The sequence below is a fragment of the Erinaceus europaeus genome, chromosome 10 (assembly GCF_950295315.1).
Source record: "Erinaceus europaeus chromosome 10, mEriEur2.1, whole genome shotgun sequence".
Lineage (NCBI taxonomy): Eukaryota > Metazoa > Chordata > Mammalia > Eulipotyphla > Erinaceidae > Erinaceus > Erinaceus europaeus.
In genome coordinates, this window is record NC_080171.1 from 63,632,900 (window position 1) to 63,649,770 (window position 16,871).

The window sequence follows — 16,871 nt, forward strand, 5'->3', positions numbered from 1 at the left end:
CAACGAAGCTACAACAAGGGCAACAAAAGGGGGAAAAATAATGGCCTCCAGGAGCGGTGGATTCATGGTACAGGCACCGAGCCCAGCAATAACCCTGGAGGAGGAAAAATAAATAAATAAATAAATAAATAAATAATAAATAAATAAATAAATAACAAAATCATCTGGGAACAGTGAAATCATGTAGGCATGAGGACCAATGACAGAAAAGGGGATTAAGGGGCTGTTGAAAAAGAAATACTATGATAAATTTAATTTTGTTAAGGAAATATTGATTTATTTTTTTAATCTAGTCTTTATTCTTTATTTTTTTCTTTATATTTATTATTGGATGGAGACAGAAATAAATTGAGAGGGGAGGCAGAGACAGAGAGGGAAAGAGACAGAGAGACATCTGCAGCTCTGCTTCTTTACTAGTGAAGCTTTCCCCCTGCAGGTGGGGACCAGGGGCTTGAACCTAGGTCCTTGTGCACTGTAATGTGTGTGCTTAACCAGGTGCACCACCACTTGATCCCAGGGAATTTTGATTTACAGAATTGTGATAAGGATACATTTCCACATACATACATATGGAGACACAGCAAGATAAAACAACAAGTATTTATGTAAAAATTGAGCACATAATATAATCAAACTATGCTTGAATTTGAGATAATTAAAAAAAATAGGACTCTACCTTGTCTTTTAGAGGTTTAAATAATTGCAGGAGTAAGGTAAGAGAGACAATAAAATAGAATCTGAAAAAAATTCAGATCTGATTTTATTAATTGAACATTTCTACAATACAGTTGCAATTGTAAAGAGGATACAAAAGACAAATAGATAATTTTTAATTGGGATATACCAGGATCTGGAACAAATTATCCAAGCAGTAATTGAACATGGACTAAGAGAAAAAATATATTTATAAAATCAATATATACATTATGTCTATCATAGGCCAGGTACTACTCTATGTAATAAGTACAGTAATTTTAACTCAACCACAGCAGATCAAGGAGCCATTAACAAATATTTTTATTTACAACTTCACATGGCATGTAAGAGAAGAAGGTGTACAGTTTATATTAAGAAATCAGAAAAAATTCCTTCCACATAAACACTTTAATCCCTAACTTGAATTAGTAAGAACTAGCAGTGGGATTCTGGATACCTTTAGCAACTAGCTATGCAGAGAATGCAGAAAGTTCCCTACTCATTTTGCCTCTACCCATCTTCAAGCCCTTTTTACACTAATTATTTATTACTATATGCAAGACACTACGCTAAGTTATTTCACATATGTGACAGCATACATTCCTCCTCATAATCATATGTTGAAGATGCTCTTTTTCAGCTTAACTACTTGTGAGTCCAGAATTATAAAGATTTATTCAGCATGCAAAATATTTTGCCAGTATGAGTTCCGACATGTCTATCTGTCAAAACTTCCACCATGTATATCTTTTTAAAAATTTTTTAAAAATATTTATTTATTTACTTGTTCCTTTTTTGTTGCCCTTGTTTTTTTTTTTATTGTTGTAGTTATTATTGTTGTTGTTGTTGATGTCATCATTCTTGGATAGGACAGAGAGAAATGGAGAGAGGAGGGGAAGAGAGACACCTGCAGACCTGCTTCACTGCTTATGAAGCGACTCCCGTGCAGGTGGAAAGTCAGGTGCTCAAACCTGTATCCTTATGCCGCTCTGGTAAAACATACAAACAAACAAACAAAGCCAAGAAATCTTAGGAAAGTGACTAAACTTATTTTATTTTAGATTAAACATGCTATTTTCAGCCTTACTTTATTAGCAAAATCTTATCATCAGAAGCAAATTGCATAAAATAGTTGCTAGTAGCACTGCTCTAAGTGAAATAAGATGAAGAAGACATACAATTTCTGTAGAAAATAATTAAAATTTTGAGAATTGTGGAGGCCAAGGCAGTGACACACCCAGTTGAGTAGACATGCTCCCATGTGCAAGGACCCAGTTTTGAGCCCCAGTTCTTCATCTGCAGGGGGAAGTTTCACCAGTGGCAGAAGCGGGTCTTCAGGTACTTCTTTTTGTCTCTCCCTCTCTATTTCACCCTCCCCCTTCAACTTTTACTTGTCCTAACTAGGAAAAGAAAGCAAGTAAGAAAGAAAGAAAGAGAGAGAGAGAGAGAAAGAGAGGGAGGGGGGAAGAAAGGAAGGAAGGAAGGAAGGAAGAAAGAGAGGGAGGAGGGAGGGAGGGAGAGAGAGAGGAAGGAAGGAAGGAAGAAAGAAAGGGAGGGAGTGAGAGAGAGGGAGATAGGAAGAAAGAAAGAAAGGAAAAGAAGGTGAAAAAGAAAGAAAGGAAAGAAGGAAGGAAGGAAGGAAGGGAGAAAGGGAGAAAGGGAGAAAGGGAGAAAGGTAGGAAGGAAGAAGGGTGGAAAGGAAGAAAGGCAAACAGGCTATTGGGAGTGGTGGATTCAAAATGCAGTCTCCTTCTAGCGTTTGCCCTTCTTCCGTAGCCAGTCAACAGCGTCAGGTTGAGCCTGATGTAAAGTTTCGAGACCTCCTTTGAATCTGGAGAGGTGGCAGTCGTTGACTATGTGGGTCATAGTCTGTCTGTAGCCGCAGGGGCAGTTCGGGTCGTCTCTGGCTCCCCAGCGATGGAACATAGCGGCGCACCGGCCATGGCCTGTTCGATAGCGATTGAGGAGGGCCCAATCATAACGTGCTAGGTCAAAGCCGGGTTGACGCTTGCAGGGGTCTGTGATGAGGTGTTTGTTCTTTACCTCAGCTGACTGCCAGCTCTGTTTCCAAGAGACTGGAACAGAGAAGTTCAGTGTAGGCGTAAGGGACCAGATTGGGTGACGAGACGTCAACCGTTGGACAGGGTGGGCGAAGATATCCACGTATATTGGCAGGTCCAGTCGAGTGTAGACGTGGGAAATGAACTTAGATGATGCCGCATCCCGATGAATATCTCGTGGGGCGATGTTGCTAAGAACTGGCAGCCATGGAACCGGGGTGGAACGGATGGTTCCAGAAATTATCCTCATGGAGGAATATAATTTGGAATTGACCAAGTGGACATGGGGGCTACGGAACCATACTGGGGTACAGTATTCTGCAGTGGAATAGCATAATGCCAGAGAGGATGATCGTAGTGTGGAAGCGCTCGCGCCCCATGAGGAGCTGGCCAGTCTTGCAATGATGTTATTCCTCGCGCCCACCTTTGCTGCAGTTTTTATGAGATCTTTGTGAAATGACAGAGTGCGATCGAGAGTAACGCCAAGATAAGACTGACTGGGCTTCATGCCGGATTCTCGTATCGCCAAGCTGCACATTAAGCTCACGCGAGGCTGAGGCATGGTGTAGATGGAAAACAGATGATATCGTTTTTGCAGTGCTAGGGATTAGTCGCCATTTTTTACAGTAATCAGATATCAGAGACATGTCTTTCGTGAGTGTTTCCTCGAGGATGTAAAACTTGGATGCCTGAGTTGCACAGCAGATGTCATCGGCGTAGATGAACTTTCTTGAAGGAGTTTCTGGAAGGTCATTGATGTAAATATTAAATAGCGTAGGAGCCAGAACAGAGCCCTGGGGGAGGCCACTTGAGACAAGTCTCCATCTGCTAGACTTGTCACCCAGATGCACCCGGAATCTTCTGTTTTGGAGAAGAAACGATATAGTGTTGGCCACCCATGGAGGCAGGCATCTTGAGATCTTGTCTAGGAGACCACGGTGCCAGACGGTGTCATAGGCTGCTGTGAGATCAACAAAGACAGCACCCGTCTTTAAATTCTTCTGGAATCCATTTTCAATGTAAGTTGAGAGGGTCAGGGCTTGTTTGCAGGTAGATCTTCCTGGGTGGAAACCAGCTTGGACGGGTGATAGGAATTTCTCTGTAAGAGGAGAAATACGTGACAGAAGCAGCCTCTCACGGAGTTTGTAACACACGGAGAGGAGAGAAATTGGTCTATAGCTGGCAGCCAGTGTTGAGTCTTTCTTTGGTTTCAAAACTGCTATTATCTTCGCACGACGCCAAATTTTGGGCATAGATTCGGATTCCAAGATGTGGGACAGGAATGAAGTGAGCTACTTCTTTGCCGTGGGGCTCAAGTTAAGAATGAAAGTTAAGAAGAAAGGCAAACAGGTTATTGGGAGTGGTGGATTCAAAATGCAGTCTCCAAGCCAGAGCAATAACACTGATGACAATAAAACAACAATTGAAATTTGTGAGGTTGAAATTCTAGTGGACTGAAAAAAAACCAGTATTTTATGTGCTTTGCTAATTTTTCCTGAAAAACATAATTTTGAGAAAATATTTTTATTAGGCACTAATTTTGTCTCCTCTACCTCTGTGATCCTTATTCACCTAAAAGTGGATTGATGGTAGAGATGATGCATTGTATTAATTTAATTTTTTTAATTATTTATTTATTTTCCTTTTTTGTTGCCCTTATTGTTTTAATCATTGTTGTGGTTATTATTATTGCTGTTATTGATGTTGTGGTTGCCGGATAGGACAGAGAGAAATGAAGAAATGAGGGGAAGTCAGAGATAGGGAGAGAAAGAAAGACACCTGCAGACCTGCTTCACCGCTTGTGAAGCGAACTCCCCCCCACCCCTGCAGGTGGGTAGCGAGGGGCTCGAACCGGGATCCTTAAGCTGGTCCTTGAGTTTTGCACCATGTGCGCTTAACCCCCTGCACTACAGCCCGGCCTCCTTGTGTTAATTTATACATAGTACAAGCAGAGCTAGCCTCATTAGCAACTACTAAGTTCTAAAGGCTCCCAGTCTGATAATTTAAGCCACAAATTCTGTCTACTATATAGAGTATGGGTCAACTTTAGAGCCTCAGTAATGCAATCCAGTTAAATTCAGCAAAGGATTTTGTTGGAACAATGCTTATCAAACATGAAGAGATAAAGAGGTAACATGAATGACTATTCTCTCAGACATCAGTGCAGTGAATCACATCAAAAGACCATCAGCAGATAATACTCAGACTGTAACCTTATTAGAATTAACTCAGCTGAAACAGGTATCTGGCCCTTCATCTCACCAGGATTCCCATGTCCTTTCAAGGTCACTGATATAAAGGAAGGCTACAACCAGATTAATTTGCTTTACAATTGAAACAACAGAAACAAAACACTTCTACCCTCATAAACAATTAAAAGATACTAAGGGAAACATTTCTTTAATTTTCTCATTACTTGGAACATCAGAAATTAGCATTTGAAGATGTCAAGTAAAGAACATAAACAACAAATTATATATATAATTGATTTATTTATGACCATGTATTATGTTAGTTCAAAATTCCTTTTCTTTTTTCTTTGAGGATAAAAATCAATATTGGTTAAAGTGTGCACTATGGTTTGTCTTCGTAGAAGTTTTTCGGGGAATCTGAGGTTTTTTTTTTTTTTTTTGCCTTTACCAGTTTAAAAAGCTACATGATAGTAGAATATCAGCATTAGGCTATGATCTTTGTCTGACTGGAGTTAAACTTGGTATTTTTCCACAGCTATTATAAAATGACATGTTCAGACAACAAATTTCAAAAGGAAGACTATTAACTGTTCTATAGAAGAGATTTTTCCTGGCATTATTAGTCATGTATTATTTAATAAGTAGATGAACAACACCAAAAAAGATCTTAAATTTGAAAATTTGAAGTTATAAAAAGCAAAATTTGGAAATGTTCAGGTTATCAAGAATGATACTAAAAACAAAGCCATTACTTTTTCTGTGGGCCAGACACTATTTCAAACACTTAAACTACATTTTGGGGGGCTGGTCAATAGTTCACTTGGTTGAGTGTACATGCTACCATGCTCAAGGATCCAGGTTCAAGTTTCTGGTTCCTACTTAGAGGGGGGAAGTTTCATGAGCAGTGAAACAGTACTATAGGTATCTCTCACTGTCTCCCTCTTTATCTCCTCCTTTGGTTTCAATCTCTCTGTATCTATCAAAAGTAAATAAATAAGGAAAATGCACTTTAAAAAGGGGTGTTGGGTAGTAGCACACAAGTGTTGAAGGCAGAATGCAGGTGTCTCTCTTTATTTCTTCCTCTCTATCTCTCCCACTTCCTTCTCAATGTCTCTGTCTGTAACCAAAACAAACACACATTTTAGGCTGGCAGACAACTCATCCAGTAGAGCACATGGTTTATCATACATGAGGACCTACACTTGAGTCCTGAAACCATATGGGAGCATCATGCTTGATGCCAGGGAACACTTTATGAATAGTAGAGTGGTATGCATTGTCTATTTTCTCCTTGTCACTTTCTCTTCCTCTCCCCCTCTCCAAATCTCTGTCTGAAGTTAAAAGAAACAGGAGTCTGGCTGGAGTGGTGAAACTGAACAGACATGAAGTCGCAGAGCTAGAAACAGACAAGCATTTCATTTAACACTCACTGCAATCCTTCTATACATTTTATAAATTAAAAACTGAAACTACCCACCTGCAGGGGAAAAGCTTCATGTTGGGAAATTGTGCAGATGCAGTCACATCCACCATGTTGTCCCCTTAGGGCATCGCCAATTCCCATGAGAGCTGATACCCAAGCTTCCAGAGTGTCTTGTTTACTCCTCCCCCTTCCCATTCCTGCAAGAGCCGTAACCCTATCCCTGAGTGCCTTGTTTCCTAGCCTATCCAGTTCCGACTTGCCACTTCCAGAATTTCTCCCATAAAATCCCTTCTGCTTCTGCCCCTCTCTTTTTTTTGCCCCTTTTCACCTCAGCAACCGGACGCAGAGAAGGGTTGCTGTGCTAGTGGGAGGCAGCCATTCTGCTAGCTCCTTGTGGCCCAAACCACTGCGCTCTCACCCAACTCTGAGGTACCCCTGTGAACAAAGATTTGTGTTCCCTCTCTGCTCTGATCTCTTCTCTCTCCTCTATGTCGCAGCCCGGCAGCTTCACAAGTGGTGAAGCAGGGATGCAGGTGTCTGTCTGTCTGTCTGTCTCTCTCCCTCTTCCTCTTGATTTCTGACTGTCTCTATGCAATAAATAAATAAAGATTATAAAAAATTTAAAAAAAAACCCTGAAACTTAAAAGAGTTCAGTGACTTGCAACTTTGACTTAGCAAATGAGCAGCAGAAGTAGATGTAGAAAGAATCAAGCACAGATCTAACAACTTGTAATTTAAATTCATTACAGTGAGTTATAACTTACCTTGCATATTAAGAATTCTAAGTAAGGGAGTCGCACGTGGCGCAAAGCGCAGCGATCCGGCGTAAGGATCCCAGTTCAAGCCCCCGGCTCCCCACCTGCAGGGGAGTGGCTTCACGGGCAGTGAAGCAGGTCTGCAGGTGTCTATCTTTCTCTCCCCTCTCTCTCTGTCTTCCCCTCCTCTCTCCATTTCTCTCTGTCCTATCCAACAACAAAGCAACATCAACAATGGCAATAATAACCGCAACGAGGCTGCAACAACTAGGGCAACAAAAAGGGGGAAAAATGGCCTCCAGGAGCGGTGGATTCATGGTGCAGGCACCGAGCCCAGCAATAAACCTGGAGGAAAAAAAAAAAAGAATTCTAAGTAAATATAAAAATTCCCCTCACCCCCCCCCAAAAAAAATACAGTTAAGAAGCACTTTAAAAAAGTGAGAAGATACAGATGAATTTGAGTTTCATATAACATGATGTGTACTGGGAGTTTTTGTAAAGATTTCAAAAATAATAAGCATGTTTGATCATGTTCCTTTACTTATCGTTCCCTCCTTTACTCTACCTTTTAAAAATATTTTATTTTTTTACTTACTTAATGGTTATAGACAGAAATAGAGGGAGGAGGGGATGATTGAGAGGGAGAAAGACAGAGAGATACCTGCAACACTCCTTCACCACTCATGAAGTTTCCATCTGCAGGTGGGGAGCAGGGGCTTGAACCTGGAATCTTACACACAGTAACAGTGTGCTTAACCAGGTGTGCCCCCACCCAGCTACCTTTTCTTAATTCTCAATGTCAGTAATGATGGGTAAAGGTTCTCTGAGATTTCAAATTTATCCTTCCTTCCACCTCATCTCCTTTCTTACTAAAGGTGGGAAATTTTTTTTCCCCTTTCATGGATTATATGAGTGCATTATGCCCACACAGGCAATCCAAAATAATCTCATCTTTTCAAAGTTTATAATTTTAACCAAACTGCAAAGTTGCTGTTCCATGTGAGGTTTTAGGGATTTATGCATATCCACAATCTCTACTTAGTGATATAGTGAAGTAAGGTACAAATAATGCAACACAGATGAATCTTAAATTTATTGTGCTAAAAAATGCTACACGTATTGCTTTATTTTCTCTATATGATAGATGGAAAAGGCTAAACCACGAAGACAGAGAATAGATTAGTTGTTTTTAAGAACTATGAATGAAAGAAAAGGATTAACTCAAAGGAACAGAAGGTTAGTTTTTGCAGTGATAGAAATGTCTTATGAATTTGTGACAAAACATATGGTCAAAATTCATAGAACTGAATTCTAAAAGGGATAAATTTTATTATGTTAACTTAATCCTACAATACACACAGTTCAAAGAAAAATGTATTAGTCAGAGAAAGTGGCTTTTTTTTTCCTCCCTGAGCTCAAAGAGATTAAACTGCATACCCAAAATCACAGAATTTAAAATTATCAGTAGAACAGGGTTGGGTGGTGGCTGACCTGGTAAAGTACACAGGGACATCTCTATCATTTAAAGAAAAATAAGCAGTACAATTTAATAATTTGCTTAAGTTCATTACTCTAATTTTCATGAGACATGCTAGTAGAATTTGGGTCTCCTAGCCTCACTCCAGTATTCTATTAACAAATAGAAGGATTCCTAAAAATTTAAGGGAAACTATCATTGTTTTGTCAATCTTATATTTATATAGTAATGAAACATCTGTGCAACCACAGAAATTGTGAATAGTGACAGAGTTAGAACACATAATCATAACAAATTTCAGCAGCTCTATTTGCTTCTCTAGATTTGTATGTTACTCTTGGCCTCTGGAAGAATACATTTATATAGCATTTGAGATGAGTTGACCAAACAGAAGATACCTTCCAGTGTTAACTTCACTTATATATTCTAGGAACAAGTAAGAGAAAGGAAATTTGGCCCAGGAAACAAAAATGGAGAAATTAGAATGAGTACTACATCATATATTTTAATGAGGAGCGACAGATCACTCTTTCTGTGAATGGCATGACAGCTTTATTCCCTTCAAAAGATCTTTTCTCAAAGATGCAATTCATCAGAGGACTCTCAATCCAAACTGAGAATAGGGTTTGTTTACCTGCCAAGTCCATCGCACATCTGTTCCCCTTCTGTTTCTTTCTTGTTGTTAAAAAGCTCATTTCATCATGGCAGGATATTGAAAGTCAGGGAACACTTTTAGCTATCTTCAAGTAATAAACTTATTCTTACGTATAGAATTATAGTATGATCTGACTGACAGCATTAGTAATGGAAGGCAGTTTGTCTTCCAGCTGCCAATCTATGGCATAATGATAGCTCATTTAATCACATTTCTTGGGATGAATGAGATTGCTGTTTTGATTTTTTTCTTAAAACAATTCTAATAATAAAAATTCATGGATTTTTACTTATTCACATCCTTCTCCCACTCACTCTAAAACACTCATTTGGTTAAAGAGATGATTCACAATGAGTCAAACATGAAGTATTCCATGTGTTTGTTTACATCTATCCTGAGAAAATGCACAAGCAGACTGTCTACTGAAATTTAAGAATCAAGAAAACTGAGCTGTGCTTGAGAATTCAAATATTTTGTCACAGTAAGTTTGGAGATAATTTAGTCCAAGAGGTAGAAGAAATGAATTGACAGCATGGTACTGGAACAAAAATAGGCACACAGACCAGTGGAACAGATTTGAAAGCCCAGAAATAAATCCCCACACCTATGGACATCTAATCTTTGATAAGGGGGCCCAAAGGATTAAATGGAAGAAGGAGGCTCTCTTCAATAAATGGTGCTGGGAAAACTGGGTTATAACATGTAGAAGAATGAAATTGAACCACTTTATCTCACCAGAAACAAAAATCAACTCCAAATGGATCAAAGACCTAGATGTCAGACCTGAAACAATCAAATACTTAGAGGAAAACATTGGTAAAACACTTTCCCACCTACACCTCAAGGACATCTTTGATGAATCAAACCCAATCTCAAGGAAGACTAAAGCAGAAACAAACCAATGGGACTACATCAAATTGAAAAGCTTCTGCACATCCAAAGAAACTATTAAACAAACAAAGAGACCCTTCACAGAATGGGAGAAGATCTTCACATGCCAGACATCAGACAAGAAACTAATCACCAAAATATATAAAGAGCTCAGCAAACTTAGCACCAAAAAAGCAAATGACCCCATCCAAAAATGGGCAGAGGATATGAACAAAACATTCACCTCAGAGGAGATCCAAAAGGCTAACAAACATATGAAAAACTGCTCTAGGCCACTGATTGTCAGAGAAATGCAAATTAAGACAACACTAAGATACCACCTCACTCCTGTAAGAATGGCATACATCAAAAAGGACAGCATCAACAAATGCTGGAGAGGTTGTGGGGACAGAGGAACCCTTTTACATTGCTGGTGGGAATGTAAATTGGTCCAGCCTCTGTGGAGAGCAGTCTGGAAAACTCTCAGAAGGCTAGACATAGACCTTCCATATGATCCAGTACTTCCTCTCCTGGGGTTATACCCCAAGGACTCCATAACACCCAACCAAAAAGAGGTGTGTACTCCTATGTTCATAGCAGCACAATTCATAATAGGTAGAACCTGGAAGCAACCCAGGTGCCCAACAACAGATGAGTGGCTGAGAAAGCTGTGGTATATATACACAATGGAATACTATGCAGCTATCAAGAACAATGAACCCACCTTCTCTGACCCATCTTGGACAGAGCTAGAAGGAATGATGTTAAGTGAGCTAAGTCAGAAAGATAAAGATGAGTATGGGATGATCCCACTCATCAACAGAAGTTGAGTAAGAAGATCTGAAAGGGAAACTAAAAGCAGGACCTGACCAAATAGTAAATAGGGCACCAAAGTAAAAACCCTGTGGTGAGGGGTAGACATGCAGCTTCCTGGGCCAGTGGGGGGTGGGAGTGGGTGGGAGGGATGGGTCACAGTCTTTTGGTGGTGGGAATGGTGTTTATGTACACTCCTAGTAAAATGTAGTCATATAAATCACTAGTTAATATGAGAGGGGGAAAATTAATTGTATGTCTCGAAGTTTTTCAAAACACAAACTGAATCTTTTCAATATATAGGCTGTGTAATTGATATGCAGACTCTCTCAAAAGCCTAGACCAAGTAGATCAGAAGCATCCAATAGCAGAGCTATATACAAGATACTGGGTATTGTACAGTAAACGGTAACAAAAGGACTTTTCAAAGTTAACCCAATTACCAAATAATGTGATGATAAGAATAACTATCGATTGTCTTTTTGAACCCTAAGACAGCAGGAACCTCACATCTCCACTATAGAGCCCCTAATTCCCCCAGTCCTGGAACCCTTGGATAGGGCCCACTTTCCCGTATGCCTCTCCCAATCCATATCAAATAATATTGTATCCGCTGATCACAACCTAACCAACACAACGATTGCCACCTCAACATGCTTCACTTCAGACTGTGTCCAGAGACTTCACATGTAGAATGACAACCCTTCAGCTTCATTACTCGGATGAGACCTTTCCTTTCATAGTATACTCTAATTTCATCTCAGGTGGTTCACTTTCTAACAAAGTCCCAAAACCTAGATATACACCAGTTTCTGTGAGAGAGAGCATATTTTCACACGTTTCTATAAACTACTGCAAAATATATACCTGAAAGCAGAAATACACTAGAGTTTGCAGTGAGTACCTCCCTAACACTTCCTCTCCACTATTCCAAGCTTTGGGTCCATGATTGCTCAACAATTTGTTTGGCTTCATATGTTAACTCTCTTTTCAGTTACCAGGTTCCAGATGCCACCAGGATGCTGGCCAGGCTTCCCTGGATTGAAGATCCCACCAATGTGTCCTGGAGCTCAGCTTCCCCAGAGACCCTCCCTTCTAGGGAAAGAGAGAGGCAGACTGGGAGTATGGACTGACCAGTCAATGCCCATGTCAGCGGGGAAGCAATTACAGAGGCCAGACCTTCTACCTTCTGCAACCCACAATGACCCTGGGTCCATGCTCCCAGAGGGATAGAGAATGGGAAATCTATCATGGGAGGGGGTGGGATATGGAGATTGGGTGGTGGGAATTGTGTGGAGTTGTACTCCTCCTACCCTATGGTTTTGTTAATTAATCCTTTCTTAAATAAAAAAAAAAAGAAGAAATGAATTGGTGATAACCAAAAAGAAACTACCCAGAAGACATACAGGAGCTAATCCAATGTAGCTTGTAAATTTGGAAGTTTAATCCACTTTTTTTTCCTTTCAATTTCAATATCATTTTATTGAGGAAATATTGATTTATAGAATTGTTGTTCCCACAATGGCATATATCCACATTTCCACAAAACAGGTATTCTTATATTTCAACCTCAACCAAGTATTGAAGGACTATTGTACAACATGGGACTGATGTACTAGATTAGTTAAGTTTCTGCTTATAAGTAACTGAAACCATCACTACTAAAGAGAATATGTAACTGTGTTAGGAATTTACAAACTCAGTGGGAAGGATGGAGAAACAGAAGAGGCAATAGCTATGAAGGAGGACTAAAAAGTAGAAACTACAAGTATCTGTTCAGTATGAACAAATGCCAAACATTTTTGTAACATCATCAATCTCTTCATATTAGATTTCAACCCTGGTGACCAATGGGGTAACAGATGTAACAGCCAGATCACCCTAACATCCCATATGCAAATTTCAGATTCGAAACAACAGCTCAGTTTACAGTAAGCCCTGGGGAGGGTCAGCACCAAACCTATTATATCCACTGAAGAAGAAATTTTAGTTGGTGTTAGGATGGGGAATGGAATACTAGATGAAGGAGGGGAACAACAACTATTTAAATCCAAAGTATCATCTTTCACTCATCTACCAATGAGATTTTGTAAATAAAATCAAATAACACCATTCCAGTAGCTTTTCATTCCACTTGTAACAATAATTTAGCAGTAATTCAGCTTTAAGTCTCTTTTTCTCTTTTGTTTTATAGTAAGTAGTATATTAGATGTTGGGGAAATAGCACAATGGTTATGGAAAAGTATTTCATTGCCTGAGACTCTGAAGTTCCAGGTTCAATACCCTGGTACCATTATAAGCTAGAGCTGTGCAATATTTTGAAAAAAACAAAAACTAACCAATCGGGGGTCGGGCGGTAGTGTAGTGGGTTAAGCACACACAGTGTGAAGTGCAAGGACCAGTGTAAGGATCTGGGCTCCAACCTAGAAACCCACCTGCAGGGGTGGGGGGTTGGGGGGTGGGTCACCTCACAAGCATTGAAGCAGATCTGCAGGTGTCTCTCTTTCTCTCCCCCTGTCTTCCCCTCCTTTCTCAATTTCTGTCTGTCCTATTCAGCAATAATAATAAAGACAACAACAAAAAAAAAAAGGGGGAAAAACAGCCTCCAGGGGCAGTGGTTTCATAGTGCCGGCACCGAGACCCAATATAATTCTGGAGGAAAAACAAAATGAATGAACAAAAAAATAAATAAACAACCAATCAAAGACAAAAAAAAAAACACATGTAATAGGCATTATTAGTATTTCCATTTTATAGAAGAAGATTGAATTCAATGAAAATTAAGAAATTTGCATTTGGGGGGCAGTGAAATAGCTCACTTGGATAGTGTGGTGCTTTGCCATGTGTGCAACCCAGATTCAAGTCCAACCTTCCACTTCACTGACAGAAGCTTTGGTGGACTCTTTCACTCTCTTTGCCCTTGTGCCTTCTCTGTCTCTACATTAAAAAAACTGCATGTCAGAAATGTATGTATGGCATTAACTCACACCATAAAGTCACACCAGTTTAATTGAATCAAAGGCCAAATTCTTAATTGCTGGCATATACTAATTTTCTGTCATTACTTGTGAAATTTGAGATGAGTCACTGACAACTAGTTTATTTCAATTTTACAGCAGCAAATTATTCTCTCCCAGTAAAACAGTATTATAAACTCACTAAGTAGCTCAATTCATACATTCAAAAGTACATTTACTTGTGAAATGTACCAGAGACAGTAATATATCTAGTCTGATGAACAGATATTTTTAAAAAATCTGTTTGGTTGCATAGTTTAAACAAAATCCATTTATAGTGAGCTTGGTTTTGTTTGTTTGTATTGTTTTGTTTTTCTCATGCTTCCAAGATTATGTGGGGCTTGGTGTTAGCACTATGAATTCATCTTTTCTGGTAGTTTTTTTTGTTTTTTTTTTTGGTTAGGACAGAAAAAAATGAGAAGGGAGGGGGAGGTAGAGGGAGGGAGAGAAAAAAGACACCTGCAGACTTACTTCACTATTCATGAAGCATCTTTACTACAGGTAGGGATGCGGAGGCTCAAACTTGGGTCCTTGTGCATGATAATGTGTGTGCTTAACTGTGTGTGCCACCACCTGACCTCCATATAGTATGAGCCTTTACAAGCCAAAGTTCCTGAAAGCTCAGTGACATCAGCTAGAAAAAGGACTGGAAAAAGCTTTATTCCTATTATTTCAATGGTCATTAACTTAGAAGTATGTGCTAATTTACATTTGCCCCCTCCCCAACTAAATTTAACATTGCACCCTAATAAGTGACCAAGTTCCCTGGGCACATTTAAATTGGATGGGGAACATCACTGAATGTGCTGTTGATTATTGTTCCCTATCAAATATAATTTTCACATGCTATATATAAAAAGGAAGCCTGTAAAATTTCTGAAATGTATTTATAACTTTAAAATTGGTGGGCCTGTAACTTCTAATACTCTGTAGGTAAATTCTCTTTTGTTATAAATATATAACTCTATTCACTCTGATAAAAGAATAAAAGAAACAAGACAAAAAGCCCAAAGTGGCCTTGAAATAATTTGTACATACTCAAGAGCAGCATCAAAGCAAATATTCTTTCAGAGAACTGTGACACAGAAAGGGACACATGGCAGTAACCAGTTGCAATTAATCAGCATTATCTGCTTAAAAAAACAGAAGGCTAATAACACTATACATCAGAATAAAAGAGTGAGAATCATCAGCTACATACTTTGTAAAGAAGCTGATAAAATTATCCATGGCATCATAAAAAGTATATAAAAGCTACTCATAAGATACTTATAGGTGATGAAAGCAGGCAAGGAGGTTGCATAAAACCAGCCAGAAAGCTGAAAGACATATTTTTCTTAGCATCTGAATTTTTCTGCAGAGTCTACAGAAAAAAATACACACTTACATCACACAAAAAAATGATGGAATATATTAGAGGAAATATTTGTCTAAAAGCAAAATGCTAGATGAACGAGGCTAATAAGTAGACTTAGAAGGGGCCTGATCAAGAAGCTAAACTCTGCTTGGGTCCCTTTCAAGGTTCAATTCTCAGTTTTACATGAGGAATCTTCCATTCCTTTTCTTATTAATAAGAGCCCATCCATCCCCCACCCCCCAAAACACACCATTATGCTCTAAAAAAAAAATCTGAGTCTGCCTTTGGATTTTCAAACTAGGTGAAGTCATTACTATTAGTGTGACTAAAACGTGATGACATGAATGTCATAGGTCTTTCTACCTCTTCTTTCTACAATGTCCCTCCCTTCTCCTCTCTTCCTTTATCTCTCAATATTCTGTCATTTTATCTTTTCTCTCACTCTCCTTTTTATCTCAGTCCTCTCTCAATCTCTCTAGCACACTTTCTTAAATTCTTACTCATTTAGGGGCTGGATGGTGGTGCATCTGGCTGAGAGCTCATGTTACAATGTTCAATGACCCAGGTTGCAGCGGGAAAGCTTTTTGAGTGGTGAAACAGTGTTATAGGAATCTGTCTCATTTGCATCTCTTTTACTCAATCAACTTTTTACTCAATCAAATTTTCCTCTTTCCCTTTCTTTATCTCTCCTTCTCTCTCACTCATATTTACCAAGGCAGAGTTCATTTCCCTCACCTTAACTAATCTTTAGAAATTAAAGTTCTTCTTCACTATAAGTCCGTGACCTTTCTTTCCTTAGAGCTTTTACTTGAGATGATTTGTAGTTGTAAATTGCTTCTTTGCCCCTTGAGATGTCAATCTTCTCCCAGCCCCCTGTCAGTTTTACAATTTAGGAAAGTCTAACCTGAAACCCATTCCTTTGAAATATAATCCTCAAGAAAGTACTCTCAGTAATCTTCCAGTCTAGTGAAACATTAGGATCTTAAGAAGCAACAAGTAGTAAACACAGTTAATTCACCTTCTTCATAATGTCCTCTAGTACGTTTATTTATTATTATTTTTTTTTTTTTGCCTCCACGGTTATTGCTACGGCTTGGTGCCTGCACCATGAATCCACTGATGCTGCAGGCTATTTTTTTCCCATTTTTGTTGCCCTTGTTATTATTATTGTTATTGTTGCTATTGCTGTTGTTGGATAGGACTGAGAGAAATGGAGAGAGGAGGGGAAGACAGAGAGGAGGAGAGAAAGATAGACACTTGCGGACCTGATTCACCGCTTGTGAAGTGATCTCCTTGGAGGTGGGGAGCCGGGGTCTGGAACTGGGATCCTTAAGCCAGTCTGTGTGCCTCCTGCCATATGTGCTTAACCTGCTGTGTTACCACCTGACCCCCATAGTATTTATTTTTTTTTACCAGCATGCTCCAGAATTTAAACTGTAACTTCTGTTTCAAAAAGTCTGATATTGAATTACAAAAGCTAGTAGTTGGTACCTAACCTATTTAACAATGGTCAGCTTATGGAAGCCATGCCTTCTCCTCACTAGAGGGTATGGCTA

General features: G+C 39.2%; 1 protein-coding gene across 4 annotated transcripts in view; it reads right to left on the bottom strand.

Moving 5' to 3' along the window:
• The window catches only part of LINGO2 (leucine rich repeat and Ig domain containing 2), a 1,295,977-nt gene that overhangs the window by 372,563 nt on the left and 906,543 nt on the right, over window positions 1-16,871 (bottom strand). The gene's annotated exons all lie outside the window — the stretch shown is intronic.